Source organism: Manis javanica, chromosome 7 (genome assembly GCF_040802235.1).
Source record: "Manis javanica isolate MJ-LG chromosome 7, MJ_LKY, whole genome shotgun sequence".
Taxonomy (NCBI): domain Eukaryota; kingdom Metazoa; phylum Chordata; class Mammalia; order Pholidota; family Manidae; genus Manis; species Manis javanica.
Genome location: NC_133162.1, coordinates 19,851,317 through 19,866,696, shown reverse-complemented (window position 1 = coordinate 19,866,696; position 15,380 = coordinate 19,851,317). Strand labels below are relative to the sequence as shown.

Sequence of the window (15,380 nt, the reverse complement as noted above, 5' to 3'; positions counted from 1 at the left end):
TTCATTACCAAATTTGATGGAGTCACATGACAACCCACTGCTAAAACAGGCTAAGCATCCATCTCCATTGCATCCTGAGACACAAGCCAGGGCTCTCAGTTCACTCACCATGGGAAACAGGTCACCCTAATAGTAAAGCCAGATTACTGGAGACTCATACAGACATCTTGGGCAAATTACTCATGCCCTTGAGACACTGGAATCATTAATAAAATAGGGATTTTTTTTTTAAACCGTCAACTCAAACGACAGATTATTGAAGAAACACAGCAAGAGGTTGGTTCCAAGGCTGAATGAAACTCCTGCAAATACCAGACCAACCTCATCCACTGAAGATGCATACGTGATCTGGGAGAGACAACAAAATACAACACTAAGTCCCTAAATCCCCTAAGGTTGAAAAATAAAGCAAATGTAAAATTCACAATCCAGAGTCTGTCCCCTGTAATCCCATGTCCTTCTCGGGTCATCTGTACTATTTCATTTCAATCAGGCCACTATGGTTGTTTTGGAATGACAACAACAAGATAGCCAAATAAGCCAGCCTTTGTATGTATCCCTTCTTAGCAATAGTATTTGGCATCCATCCAGAGACACAGTGTCCTTGAAGGAGCTTTGGGGTCCAGGTAGGAGATGGTGAAACCCCAGTGGAGTCTAAGACTGTGGAGAGCCATCTTGAAATGGCAGGCTCACACCCAGGCAGGTGATCAGCCAACTCTGGCCCCACCTCTGGTCCTGGGAACAGCTCCATGTCCTGAAGTCAGAGCTACAGCCCCATTTTGCTTTGGGTCTGTCACCAGCACTACACACCAAGGGACCTGGGAGGAGTCACACCTACCCATGGTTGGATAATAGACAAACAGACCTCAGTCCCAGCTGTGGCCCCTGAAGTGGCCCAGGAACTAGCTCCTGCCCCACTCAGCCATGGCTCAGGAGCCCGTGGAGGTAAGCCCACTAATTTCAGTCAACTGTAGATTCTGAAATGGCCCTGTAATTGGGCTCAATCCTGTACCAGTCCCAGTTCATGAACAGTCCTACTGGCACAGGGACTGCAGGACACATTCTCGCCTGTGGCCCCTGAGGATCCTGAAAGGGACCTTTTCATGGTTCCAGCTTCCTCACAGGCACAGTATGACATCAGTACTGAGGGCTCAGGTTTCTAGTAGGGGACATGGCTTTAAGAACCACAAAAATGTGGCAAGAAATGAGGGAAGATATTTGACTTGCAGTGAGAAAGCGAAGTGTTAAACTCAGTGATTTAATGGCTGTTCCACAGAAGTCAGTGCCTCTCAGTCCAGAGCTTACTTCATTGACTGCTCAGATCTGGCTGCCCCAGTGCCTGTGTAACTTGGTGGCTCCTCTGCAAATTAAGAAAGAAGATCAACAATTTACAGAATGACTAATAGAGCAGGGCAAAGGGATGGCTATATCAAGACCAGTCACTTTCCCAGGAAGCACACCTAAAGCTCCTAACAGAGATGCAACACAACCAGCGTTGTCATAGTCATCTCTCCAAATAAAATATTCAGGTTTGGAATGCATGTCCACTGGCTTCTTATAAAATACAGATAAGCACATTTCTTCCCAAGCTACTTGCTAAGCATATTAATATGCATTTTCTGCAAATGTAATAAATGACACGCTCAGATCACCAGCAGGTGAAACCATCAGTAAAAACCATCCAAGCACAAGAAAGTGATGAATTAGCTGGTAGCTTTTGACAAATCTGAACTATCTGGTGTAGACACCCAGCATGTACTTTCAGAATAAACAACATCAGGTAGGTGACTGCACAGAAGATTACAGAGCAGAATGAAGAGTCAAGGTAAGTTCCTGGCAGTGCTATCAAGGAACAGCAGATGTTTGATGGTAAGCTGGGGTCCTTGGCTTTAATTCACAGAGGAAAATGACTTTTTGAAATGAGAGAAGCCCAGTATTATCAGTTGCTCTTGTGGAGTATCTGCATATCCAGGAAACCAACTGGGTGTGAAGGGCAGCTCCACTCTGTGTGAGATAGCAAACAGGGCACCAGCTCATTTCTCTTTTTGGCCTATTTTTGGTAACTTGATCTTGCTAAAAATCCTCTGGAAATAAGGATGGAATCCAGAAACACTGAAGAAAGTCTTTTGAACTGGGAAAGGTGGCCATTGGTAATTGGGGCGTGGGAAAGGAGAGAAAAAAGTGTTTCTCAATTCTTAAAATGGCTTTAACATTAAAAAACAAGATTGTAATATGAAAAAACATTTAATTTTCTACAATATTAATGAGAAAAACTGCATTTATTCTTCAAATTAAGTGTTCATGTTTTATTCTTAAATATAAGTATTTACATAAAGATATGAATTCAAATCCCTACAGCTACTTAATAGTTGTGTTCATATGCATATATATGTATATTTTGTATATGTATGTGTATTTATGTAAATATATATGCATGTGTATATACACATATATGTATATTTTTAATTATGTTCTTTTGTTCTCAAGTAACAGTAAACATTGCAAGCGAATAGGAAAGGACACTGGAGTATCTTACCAACTGGTACCTGTGACATCATCTCAGTTTTCAATGGTGGCTCAGTGAAGTTTATATGGAGGGAATGCTCGCATGCTCAACTCCCTGAGGACAGTCTTGTTAAATTGATGTGTTGACATGAGCCCTGTCACAATTACCTTTCGAGGCTCATACACCCAGAAGTGTCAAATGGACAACTTCAGCATGCTGGGGAATTGCCAGTTGCATGGATTTGCATTATATTCAAGCTGTAGTAGAAGCATGAATCTCCTCTATGCCTCTGTTCTTGTATTTTTATGGTGATAACTTTTTCATTTCAGCTAATGTGCACAAGCTCAATAATTTTTGCATTCACTCTAACAACTCAGACAGGCACATGTCCATAACCACTGCCAAGCTTTAATATCTAACTATTTTGTCTCAAATTACAAAATTACCAAGGGAAACAATATGATTGGTCTAGCTAGGTGCAAACACATATCCCATTCTATTCCAATCCACAGTGACCAAGTATAACGTATAGAATATGAATACAGCTACTATCATTTCCTTCCTTGAATGTTCTAGAAAAGAGAGATCATCAATACCTGGGCAGATGCCTTTTTAAAAAAAAGCCATAATTACAATTAATAACTTTCTCTCTCATGGCCAGTTTCCCTACAGAAATGAAGGAAAATCACACCTGTTATCCACCAATCTGCATTATTATTTTTTCATAGCCTCCTAATATGATATATATATTGTATTCATTTATTAATATAAAATGTCTTCATTTTCTTCCAATGGAATGTAAGCTTTGTGAGAGGACAGTTTTCTGCCTGGTGGCTTCACTGAAGAATTTCCAGGGCCTTAAAGAACATCTGTCACAAAGTAGGTGCTCAATAAATATATTGAAAGATAATGGAATGATTTAGTGCTTTGAGGATAAAATGAGATAAGTTAAACAATGAATCTAACATTATATAGGATGAGCAACAGGAGCTATTAATATTCTTATATTTAACTTTTCCAAATTATTTGGCACCCTTGCAAAGTAACAGAAATATTTAATTTGTTATAGTAAGTTACAATAGACCTTACTGATCATTCTTGAATAATTAAATAATAAGATCCATTAGATATCATGCACAACTTAAAATATGTAACATGAGTTACCTCATTTCATCACGACCACAGTCTTATGATTTGGGCAAAATATTATCTCCATCTCCTCAGTGAGGAAACTCCAGCTACATAATGTGCCCAAGGTCACTCAACTCAACTACTAAATGGCAGTGTGGGATTTAAATCAGGGTCTGGATCCCGGTCCATACTGCCTTCCCAAGGCTATCACTGAAGGAAGTAGAGGAGAACAGGATAGACAAGAAAGAATAGGTGACAATTATAGGGATTGAAAAGGTGGGTTCCTATAACCAAAATAACAATAAAAACAGCAACAGTGAGACATGTTAGAAGAAATATCAGAGTACATTTCACAAAAGAGAAAAGATACAACATTAATGTTGCTCCTACTTATTGCTAAATGAAGTAACCAAGATTTAGAAGGTTATATATATGATCCCATTTAAATGCCATCTGATGAAGATATAAAATACCATGAATTATTAGACTCATGAATGCATGTTCTGAAGGGTTCAGAGCACATTCATGAGCCCATCTGTTGCTTGTTTCTTATCTAGTGCAAAACCCCAATATAATAGCGCTGGACAATGGGACTCCAGTGGTGAAAGAGAATTGTGTTAAAAAATATGTAAAAGTGGGAAAAATAAACAAGTACTTCAATCATAGTTTGTGGTATGGAACCGATAAGGATATATTGTTAGCCAAAGTGAATATTTAATTTCCCACTTGCTCTGTGCAGCTGGGGCTATTCCAGGGCTGGCTTCCCATCTGTGAATTCCCGGCTCTCCTTGGATTTGAGGGCTGGCGGCCTACAGCTAAATTTAAAGTGTCTTTGTTGCTTCCCTTTTTCAAATGTTTATTCATAAGTGATTTCCTGCCTACTAGCAAAGAAGGATCTCAGGTGGTTTAAATCACACTTGCTCCTATACCAAGGCTGTGTTCCTCCACACACCCAGGCATGGGGAGCCGGAGCTGGTCTGTGCGTCCCACCTCAGGGCAGCTATGGGACTGGGGCAGGGGCTGGGGAGGGCAGTGGGCAGCAGGGCAGGGAAACAACAGTTCCGCTTCAAAACTAAAAACCCAGTACAGGTAATTGTTGAGTCTTTTTCTTATTATCAATTTTTTCAAAACCACTCTAAATCTGGATGCATATTCTGCCAGGAATTCTCAGAATCACCTGAGAATCTCATTAAAATAACAATTTCCCAGTCCCCACCTCCAAGAAGTAGTCAATGGGCCTGGGTGAGCCTTAGGAATCTGAGGGGAGTCAAGTAGGCTGCACCCACACTTTGAGATAGTATAATGAGCAATACTCCTAACTGATTAATTCATATTCTTTTCATAATGTGTTGGTCAGTCAGCATCACCTGTTTCTTTTTCCCACTGATATCTATTCCAACCCCACTCACTCCCCATTTTAATCAACTCCTATTGATTCATTGGTGATAGAGGGTTTCTTATCTATAATTTTGGGGATGCCCAAATATGTGAGCCCTAATACTGGACAGATGAAATCAATTGCAAGTTATTAATCACACGTGCTCACAACCCATAGGACGAGGTCACTGTGTGCCACCCAGGGCCATGTGAGACTGCTCTCAGAAACAGCAAACAGCCAGGGTCTGTTGTAGAGGCAGGCTTTATGGTATCAAAAGGGTAGGGTGATTCCTGGCACCTGCAGCAGGAAATACACTTGACCCTTGAAGAACACAGGCTTAAACTGTAAGAACCCACTTACATACAGATTTTTTTCAATAAATACTGTACCTTACTGTAAATGTATTTTCTCTTCCTTAGGGTTTTCTTAATAAAATTTTATTTTCTCTAACTTACTTTTCTTTAAAGAGGCAAGGAAAGAATATGACAGCTCAGCCTCAGATCTACACAGTCAGTCCGGCTGTGTGAGAAAGCCGGTTCTCTCTCTGTGTGTGTGTGTGTGTGTGTGTGTGTGTGTGTGTGTGTGTGTACAATAATTCTGTGGGGAAATTGTTTTCTCTCTCAGCAATGCTCAAGGTGAGATCATGCTAATCAAAGGCTGGTACCAAATACGAGGCCTTGATAACTAACTGTCCTCCACCACATCTATAAACTTCCTTTTGAGCAGAAGCAGGGGACAGTGTTAGCAGGTTTCTCAAGTCACGTAAATCAATTCCACCTCATTCTGATTTAGACACCTCAGTTTCTCTCTGACGTACTCTTTCCCTGCTTTGTAGGGAGCAATTTTCAAATTAATCCTGGGAGGTCTGCCCAGGACTAGGCCTCTTCCATGTCCAGGGATGGAAAGACCAGGGGTGCTTTATCCAGGGACTACAATCATTAAAACTGAGTGGCGGTAAGCCATCAGGATGAAAGAAAATAATATTTCATACATTTCAAATGTAATCTATATGTAAATTGAGCCAACCTGCTTTTAAAATGAGCAATTTATGAATATTTATGTTTACCATTAATCTGTGAGAGATTCATGACTTTAATTAAAGGTTTAGGAGCAGCATTCTTGTATTTTATAAAACCAAGTGATTGTCTGAGGTGATACAGAACATAGATAGATCCATCGCCTATTTAAAGGTAAACAAAACCACTAAACTGCATCTGAGCTAATAAAGAAAAGGGTGAGGCTGATCTGAAAGCTGCTGATGTTCAGTAATTTATATTCAAAGGGTGTTTGGGAATCTTAAGGAATATCTTCCAAGGGCACAATTTTCTAATTACTAAGTACTCAACCAACATAAAATATAAAAGATGAGTAACAACTGCAATATTGGCATTGTTTAGACACAGCTTTATGGTACCACGGCCATATAAATTGACACTTAATTCTTTTTATCCTCAGGGTCTAGCACATGGGTGATGACAGTGTGACCCATGTCCTCAGAGGGCTTCTTATCCTCTTTCCTTAGAGGAAAATTCATGCAGAAAAGCAGTTAGGGTCACACCGATGCTGTAACAAAGAAACCCACCATGCTGTGACTTACACATTAGAAGTTTACTTCTTGCTCATGTTACAGACCACCCTTTCTTCATTCATTTCAAAGAATCCTAAATTCCTTCCACCTGTGGAAATACGGTCCTCTAGAGCCCACTAGTGGCCCACCCACAGGGAGCTGAAGGGGAAGGAGTATGCAGAGAAGGCAGGGCCACTTCTTAAACACTCCACTTGCATTCCACCATCCAAAACCAGTCACACATGCACTGACCGGAAGTGCACTCACAAGATGGAGAGCCAACCCCAAGTATAAAAGTGCTGCTTTGAAAGGGGAAACACAGTTTGGCAGATGTATAGTTATCTCTGACATAAAGAGAATCATAACACATCAGCAAAGGTAGTGTTCCCAGGCTTGACTGGGATCAGCTCCATCTGACCCTTGGGAGTTTAGTCTAAAGAACAGATATTACCTGGGCTCTGGCCCCATAGACTGTGATTCTGAAGTCTGTGTTAAGGTCCAAGGATCAATGTTTTTAAGGAGTGTTCATGTCCAGATAGAAACTCAGCCAAACCCACACTCAAATGTAATGTGATGTGCATAAGAATCCTGGATCAGCATCCAGCAACTTGTATTTTCACAAGTTCCAGGGATAATAGTGGTAGCTAACATTTATTGAGTGATGACTATACTGAGTATTGTTAGTTTACAATACAAATGGATGGATTTAACCTTCACATAACCCTATTAGCCTGGTATTATTATTCCAGGTGCACAGGGATTGAATAATTGCCTCTGTTTACCACAGTAAACAGAGGATCTGGGAGTCCAGCACTAGCCGAGCCCGCACCTTCCCCTAGACTATACCCAGGGAAATGTGACACAAAAGAAGGTGTATGGATGGACCATGGATTCGCAGGAGAGACAATGCAGAGGCGTCTGTGGAAAGCACTCCAAGCCATACTTAAAGAAACCCTGCAGTAAATAATGTTTCTTGTTGTTGCTCTCAAATTGAAATTGCCGGCACAGGTGTTTCCTCTGACCTCCAGAGATGATACACTGGATGCACAGACACACTCACAAATGGGCTGACCATTCACCCCCACCACTGGCTCCTCTCCTCAGGCTCCCATCCTAATGAACAGTGCCACTTGCCACTCTGTCACACAAGCCAGAAATCCCGGAACCATGTCTACACCTAGCTTTTCCATACCCGACCACAACCCACTTAGTGACGCCTCCTATAGACCCTGCCAGCCTGATATCTCTCAAACCCGTCTACTCTCTACCTCTTTCTCAGAACCTCAGTCAGCACTGCTGTCTCCTCAGTCCCTCCAGTCCTTCCCTCATGCCACGCTGAGAGCAGTCTTTCCCACGCCCAGTGTGAGAAACCTGGAATCCTTAGCATTTCCAAGACAACCCTGCATGTGCCAGCCTCACTGGCCTCACTCAGGCCACTGTCTCCACACCCGCACTTCAGCCACCTGTCCCCCTTGTTTGCACCACGTCCCTTGGCTTATTCCTTCATATACCTGGGACAATCTAACTGGAGTGCTCTCTTTAACCTGCCTTGAATAAGTTAGTTGATCACCCTAAGCCTCAGGTTCCTCATTTATAAAATGGGAATAAAAGACACTGCAGATAAAGATTGTTAAAAGTTGGAATAAATTAAACACATAAATACTTTTTCATAGTAGGTATTCAAAAATGTTTGTTTCCTCAATATAACCACGTATTTTAAACCCCTCCTATTAATCTTCATATCAAAATGGTGTATTCATTTTTATCATTTTTCTAGTTATTTTTCAAAGAATCTCAAATTAAAAAGAACCTGTAAAAGGATTGTTTATCTCACTTCATAAATATGTGAAAATCATAATGCATCTCACTGTAAACCAGTTTCTAATTACTGCCAAGTTAGTAATATCCCTTAGAAGGTAGCACCTTCTGGCTTTCAGACTGTTATAATTGCCAAAACTGGCTTTTTTCTGTAAGCCATCTAATGAATAAGTAAAAATAAATAATTTACACACTGTCTTGCCTGAGGGTTTCAGCCTCAAGCAAGTTCACTGTGGATTCAGTGAGACCGAGAAATGACAATGGAATGTTCTTGGGGCCAAGGGGGTTTATACCTGGCTTTATTCTCACAGTGGTAGGTCGAGCGCTAGAATCATGTCTGCATCCAGCAGCCTGCAGGTCCATAATCCACCCCTGTCTCTGCCTCCGCCCAGAGTACTGGGTGGAGCTCTTTATATAGTGACTCAGTCACTAATAGCTCATTGCCTATGGGTGGGGAACCATTAGCCTAGCAGCAGGCCAATTACATCATCAAGTAGTTTAGGGTCAGGTGAGGATCCTGGCCTTAGGAACTTCCATTTTCCCCACACACAATTTCATCAACTCTGACCTGAGAAACTGTAGGATCTGAAGAATCAAAAGTTAGCATAAGTACAGCCATCTTAAGGCCTAAATACCACCCCCTAACCCAAAAGAAGGAAAATCATTAGAATCTTGAAAAACAAGTTAGTTAGCCTGTGTCAATTGTAGTGACCTTTAGTTAGCTAACCGTAAATCAGTTAATCATACACGCCTAGCTTATCTTACTAGAACCACCCTAGACATTCCGTAGGTGATCTCATCTAACCAGACCCCAGGATGTGGCGCCAGCAAAAGATTTATGAGCCTATAGAAAAAACCCTGTATTGTGATTATGGAAAATTCTACCCCTTTTGAAAATGCTATAAAACCTTCTGCCTTAGTGTGCTCGGGGTCCTCGTTGAGACCTGCTGCGACAGGCTGACTTGGACCCCAACTAGTTGGCTTCCGAATAAATTCCTCTTGCTTGTTGCATCAAGAAACGTCTTTGGTGAGTGATTTGGGGCGGCGCCTTCCTCAGGGGAATCCAACATTTGGGGGCTCGTCCGGGATCATGCGCTTACCCCGCTTCACTCCCAAAGTCGCTCTTGGAGGAAGAGGTAAGATTAGTGGCGCCTTGGTTTGTCTGTGTTCTGTTTTCTGTTTTTCAGTGAGACCGGTCAGAATTCTGAAAGGGGGTACCCACTGTCTGGCAGCTGTCCCGATCCCGTAAAGGGGTCGAGACTGCGGTCGGTAGACGTACTAGGAGCACCGCAGGCTGCAACCCTGGGGGACGCCTCGGGGAGGTTGGGAGGCCAGGGACGCCTGGTAGCCTCCCGTCTGTTTTTCCGGCAAGGTGAATCTGATGAGATAGGGTTGATTTTCAGGTGCCAGGAATATCAACCCTCTGATTCCTTTCGGTTTCTGTTTGAAAATCTGAGAAAAAACAAAAAGCGGCCGCTGTGTGTCTAATCTGTGTGTGTCTCTGTTTTTTGTGTCTTTCATGTGCCTAATAATTGTTATACTGACAAGGGGACAGACTCAGACAACCCCCTAAGTGTGTAAATGAATATATCTTTCTACCTCCGGATGGTATTAATGAAATTGATTTAAAGACAAGCGCTTGTGAAAATTGAGTGTTCTAAAACTTCCAGAAAACCTGGTAAAAAAGTGTTAAGCATTAATGCTAATTTGAGTTTGCCTGAGGCGGGCATGTCCTGGTAGTTGTCCGCTGCCTGAGTTTACCTAGAGTCATTTGAGTCATGTTATCTGCTAAATCTTTTAAGAATAGAATGCTTAGAAGCTTGGCTTTGTCTAGTGTTCAGTGGGGGTCTTGTGAGTAGGCTAGCATAGTTGTTGCAGGTAGGTGAACTGGATAAGTGTGGCAAGTGAACACCTTTTAAATTGTGTGTTGCAGTGTGTATGCCTACCTGCAGCCTGAGAATCTTTGTAGTAACTTAAAGCCTTAGAGTTTTGTTAAGTTGAGAAGATGTGCTCTGTGTTTGCTGGGAGATTGTGCTGTGAAGCTCATGGTTGCAGAAATTGTAGAATGTGTTCGTGAGTTTGTTGGTCTAGAAAATGTTAGTTTGACAGTTTGCAGTGTCCTGCTTCTCAGTGTTCACTAGAAGTTAAAGTTTCTAATGGTTTTAAGTTCTAATTAAAACCACTTAAAGTAATAAAGAAAAACATTTCTCTATGCTAAAAGATGTATGTTTTAATAAGAAAAAGTATAAAAAATGAAAACTCTTCTGCATGCTAAAGAATGTGTTTTGTGATAAAAGAAAGTAACTTTGTTCTAAAGTACAGCTATTTATTTAAAGAGAGACAAAGAGAGAAAACAGCGTGGTGCCTTTTGTTGTAGAAGATCCGCTCAGCCTGTTGCTTTGGGGGGAGGGTTAGGATGTTTAGAGATAAAGTGAGATAAACCCAGTCAAGCCGCAGGCAAGCCCAGGCATAATTCTCACCGGCTTATGTGCTTGGGACCATGGGGCAAATGAAGAATAAATTACTATATTCTTACAGATATAGTCATGCCTAGTGAAATTAAAGCAAGTGAGTCTTGATATCAAGTGCACAGCAAAATTAAAATCTCGTTTCCAGTTAAACAGTTTTCTTTAACTGTTAGTCTGCTCTTAATGTTGAAAGATCACAGCAGTTTCTCATGCTTAAAGTCTCAGTGAGTTGCCATGAAATCGTAATGTTAAAGGGACTAAAAGCTAAAGTTTGTTAGTTAACAACTGTATAACCTTTATTTGCCTTTGAAATATTTTGTTATTAAAAATGATTGCATGGCCTGAAAAATTGAATTCCTAAGCAGAATAGTAACAAAGCTTTTTTCAGCTGATTAAATGCACTTAGTTAACAAACCAAAATTTATTAAACTGTAGAATCTGGACAAGATTATGTTTCTCCCAGAAAAACAGGTTTCACTGTAAAGGTTTAGATAGACGAACGTGTGACCACTTTTGAGAAAAGTTGTAATAGATTTTTTGAGAACCACCAGGTCTTCTTGTTTAATTTATATGCTGTATGTTTAAAAAAAAAAAAAAAAAAACATGGGGGAATCTACTATTAAAGAGTAAAACATTCTTGAAGCTTTCAGGGAAGACCTGTAAACTTAAGCACTTTCTCTGTTTTTTGTATCTGGTCTTAGACACTTATGCTGAGTTATGTTCTTATTATTTTCACTGTTTGTAAGCTATTGATTGTAAGCCAAAGGTCATCATTTCTCAGTCCCTAAATGAAAAAGTAAAATGCCTGATCTCTTTCATCTCAAAGCATATTTCTGGTCATATCTGAATATCTGTGTGAAAGAAAGAGACATTTAAATTTGAGATTCTGCTTAAACTTTTAAGTTGAATTTGACTATAGCCATATTCATTCTTTGTATGTATCTCTAACAGGTCTTTTGTATGCCTGGTAATATTATACTCTGCCTTGAGTTTAGACAGTTCTTTCAGCTAAATATGAATTCTTATTGTAGCTTTTTTCCCCTCCTGAAGATGAAAGCAGAAGAATCTACCATCTGCTACCATTCTCTCAAGAATGCTTAGTAACCTAGAATTAGTTTGACTTTCTGTATGTTGTCTTTAAAAATTGACAGCAGCAGTCTCCCCTGCTGCCCCACTTTTTAAGATATCTCGTTTACTGTGCTGAGTATATAGACAATAAATGTGTAATGATAGTTCTAAAAAAATTAAATGCAAAAAGGTGCTTTTACCTCTAGTTAACTCTGATATTTTCCAGAGGGCCCCTGGAACATGTCAGAAGAATTTTTTCTCACTAGACAAAGTATTTGACTAATTTGGCTTATTTATCTGATATATATATATTTATTTACCAAGAAAGCACTGTCAAAGAGAATGATGCTAAACTTTGTTACTGAATGTTTTGTATTACAGAAATATCAGAATTTCCTTATGTCAACTGTTTTACAGTAAGCTCTCATCATATCTTTAACCATTGTCATTTGTAAGTCTTTTGTCATTTATAGTATTATCCCTAAACTGGTAAAGAACTAGATTTCAGCAGAACAGGTATTAGTTACATAAGATTACATAAACTAAAGAAAATGATTTTGTGTCTTTTTGTTTCAAATGTTGCTGGTAAAGTGTTTTAACCTTGTTCTCTTAAACTGACAACAGTTTAGTAAATGACTATCTTTATGAGCAGAATTGAAACATCCTTCTCTCTACTTGATCCCTCCAGAGTTTAAAAACTTTCAGTGACTGTTTTTGTATTCCATGGCAGTATGTTTATTTGCACGAGTTCAATAAGAATCTGCTTTCCTTGTGAGAAGACTACTTAAGAACACTGGTTATACTACCAGGGCTTTGACTGGAATGTCGTACCTGAGAGACATGTGTATAAACTCAGATGTGAACAACTTTAAAGAACTAAGATTGACTTTATAAAGCCAACAAAACCCCTTGGAAGAACTGGCCTGGTACCTTGCTTACAGAGTTCCCAGCAGCCTTACCAGGTGAGTAAAGAAGGTCACTTCCTGGCAGGTGCAGAGACCTCGAGAAGAGAAGAATTCATCCAAATCTACAGGTACTGCAGGCAAAGCCTGATGGCAAGTCTGGCTTGGCTGTCTGGCCTCAAGAGGCCTTTAAAAGTTCAATCTGAAATTCCTTACAAAAAGTTCCAGCAAAGCATATTTAAAAGAGCCTGTGTAATCAATTGCTCTTCTTGCTGCACCTGTGCAAATAATCAAGCCAGCTGTTAATTATTTTCTTAACCTAGTTACTTCTGGTAAAAATGAGAGTGATTTTAGAGAGAAGTATCGTTTCAATAATGCAGCCTCCTTCCAGAATAAAAAATCCAACTCCAGATGTTGCTACATAACCTAATAACACAATTTGTTTTATCTTGCCTAGAAGCCACAAAACTGCAAATAGTAATAAAAATGAAACCTAGAATAGAAGCGCCAGCCTTCTGAAGCCCTCTCAACTGACCAGTGATGGAGACCTAGCTGCACCCTTTACTGCGCCCCCTTCTCAGCATGAAGCAGCCAGAGCGGTCATCACCCCTCTTCCCTAGCAGCAGCTAGAGTCTCTATCTGTAGAAGAAAGAATGAGACCATACCCATAGCCTTCCCTGGTAAAAACAGGTATTTAATCCCTCCTCCCGAGGGATAGTGGGCTTATAACACTGGAGTGACCCTATGTGTCTCTACTTCTGCCTTCAACTCCTCCCATGATTTCTGTATCATGGTCCAGCTGGTGCCCAGGTTGATGTATCATGATGATCTCTCATTCGTAGCTGAATTTGAACCTCAGCATAGATATAAGAGAGAGCCGGTCTCGCTGACCTTAGCCGTGTTGTTAGAGATAAGAGTCGCAGCTGGAGTGGGAACGGAGGCAGTCGCTATTGTTCAAGGGAACCAGCATTATGAAAGACTAAGGACTGCTATTGATGAAGACCTAAAAACCATAGAGCAATCCATTACAAAACTTGAAGAATCTCTGACTTCCCTCTCTGAGGTAGTCTTACAGAATAGACGAGGGCTAGATCTGCTGTTCCTAAAAGGAGGAGGACTGTGTGCAGCTTTAAGAGAAGAATGCTGCTTTTATGCAGATCATTCCGGGATAGTAAGAGATTCAATGTCAAAACTTAGAGAAAGGCTAGATCAGAGGAAGAGAGAGCGAGAAGCAGGCCAAGGACTGTTTGAATCTTAGTTCACTAGGTCCCCGTGGTTTACAACCCTGATATCCACTCTGGCTGGGCCCCTACTCATCCTTGTGTTGCTTCTAACTTTAAGACCCTGCATGTTAAACCGGTTAATAACTTTTGTTAGAGAAAGAGTGAGTGCCGTTCATGTACTAATGTTGAAGCAACAATACCACTCACTCACCTCACAAGAAGATACAAACATTCCATGATTGGAATGCCCCAAAAAGAGAAGTGGGGAAATGTAGGATCTGAAGAATCAAAAGTTAGCATAAGTACAGCCATCTTAAGGCCTAAATACCACCCCCTAACCCAAAAGAAGGAAAATCATTAGAATCTTGAAAAACAAGTTAGTTAGCCTGTGTCAATTGTAGTGACCTTTAGTTAGCTAACCGTAAATCAGTTAATCATACACGCCTAGCTTATCTTACTAGAACCACCCTAGACATTCCGTAGGTGATCTCATCTAACCAGACCCCAGGATGTGGCGCCAGCAAAAGATTTATGAGCCTATAGAAAAAACCCTGTATTGTGATTATGGAAAATTCTACCCCTTTTGAAAATGCTATAAAACCTTCTGCCTTAGTGTGCTCGGGGTCCTCGTTGAGACCTGCTGCGACAGGCTGACTTGGACCCCAACTAGTTGGCTTCCGAATAAATTCCTCTTGCTTGTTGCATCAAGAAACGTCTTTGGTGAGTGATTTGGGGCGGCGCCTTCCTCAGGGGAATCCAACAAAACAAAAGAATCCGAATAGATGAGTATTAACTAGCATCTCATTTGTAAAAGCAGAGCAAAGTCCTCAGCAATTTTACTATAAATTGAACCTTTATTCACTTTATCGGGTGGAAGCATAGCCAAGTATGTATGTCATCCTGATAGAATACTATTAAGGGAACTAGTTTGTCAAGAGAAACTGGTTTCTAGAAAAAAACATGTGCCATGTAAAAGAACATTAAGAACAGAATATCTGCCTACTACTGTAAGAAAAGATAACTAAGTTATCATTTATTAAGAAAAATGCAGAAGTAGATTGAGATTTTGGAGAAAAATATTAAATCACTAACTATTTCCAAAATAACAATGTCATTTAAGATTTAAATGATTCAAAACTTTCATTCGGACATCAGCTAAAAAATATTTAAAAAATAAAGAACCATTTGATATTGAAAACTGGGTACTCTGCATATGCAATGCATTCCTTAGCAAAAGCTTTAAACAGGTCAAACTCAACATCTGTCAGCATTAACTGCCGGAGTCCAGCTCCAGCCCACATGTGGGTCACGAAGGAAAG

The 15,380-nt window shown here is 40.4% G+C and overlaps 2 long non-coding RNA genes across 3 annotated transcripts in view; one reads left to right on the top strand and one right to left on the bottom strand.

Moving 5' to 3' along the window:
• Nucleotides 1–8,766, bottom strand: part of LOC140850562 (uncharacterized) — a 188,934-nt gene extending 180,168 nt beyond the window's left edge. The window contains exon 1 of one of the 2 annotated variants that reach the window (XR_012133499.1): nt 8,694–8,766. This is a non-coding gene — a long non-coding RNA (uncharacterized lncRNA). The remainder of the gene's footprint in view (nt 1–8,693) is intronic. The other variant, XR_012133498.1, reaches the window with a different exon arrangement.
• A 212-nt stretch (nt 8,767–8,978) lies between these two features.
• Nucleotides 8,979–14,773, top strand: LOC140850345 (uncharacterized). Its single transcript, XR_012133034.1, has 2 exons — nt 8,979–9,536; nt 13,296–14,773. It is a non-coding gene; the product is annotated as an uncharacterized lncRNA (long non-coding RNA).
• The last annotated feature ends 607 nt before the right edge of the window (nt 14,774–15,380 follow it).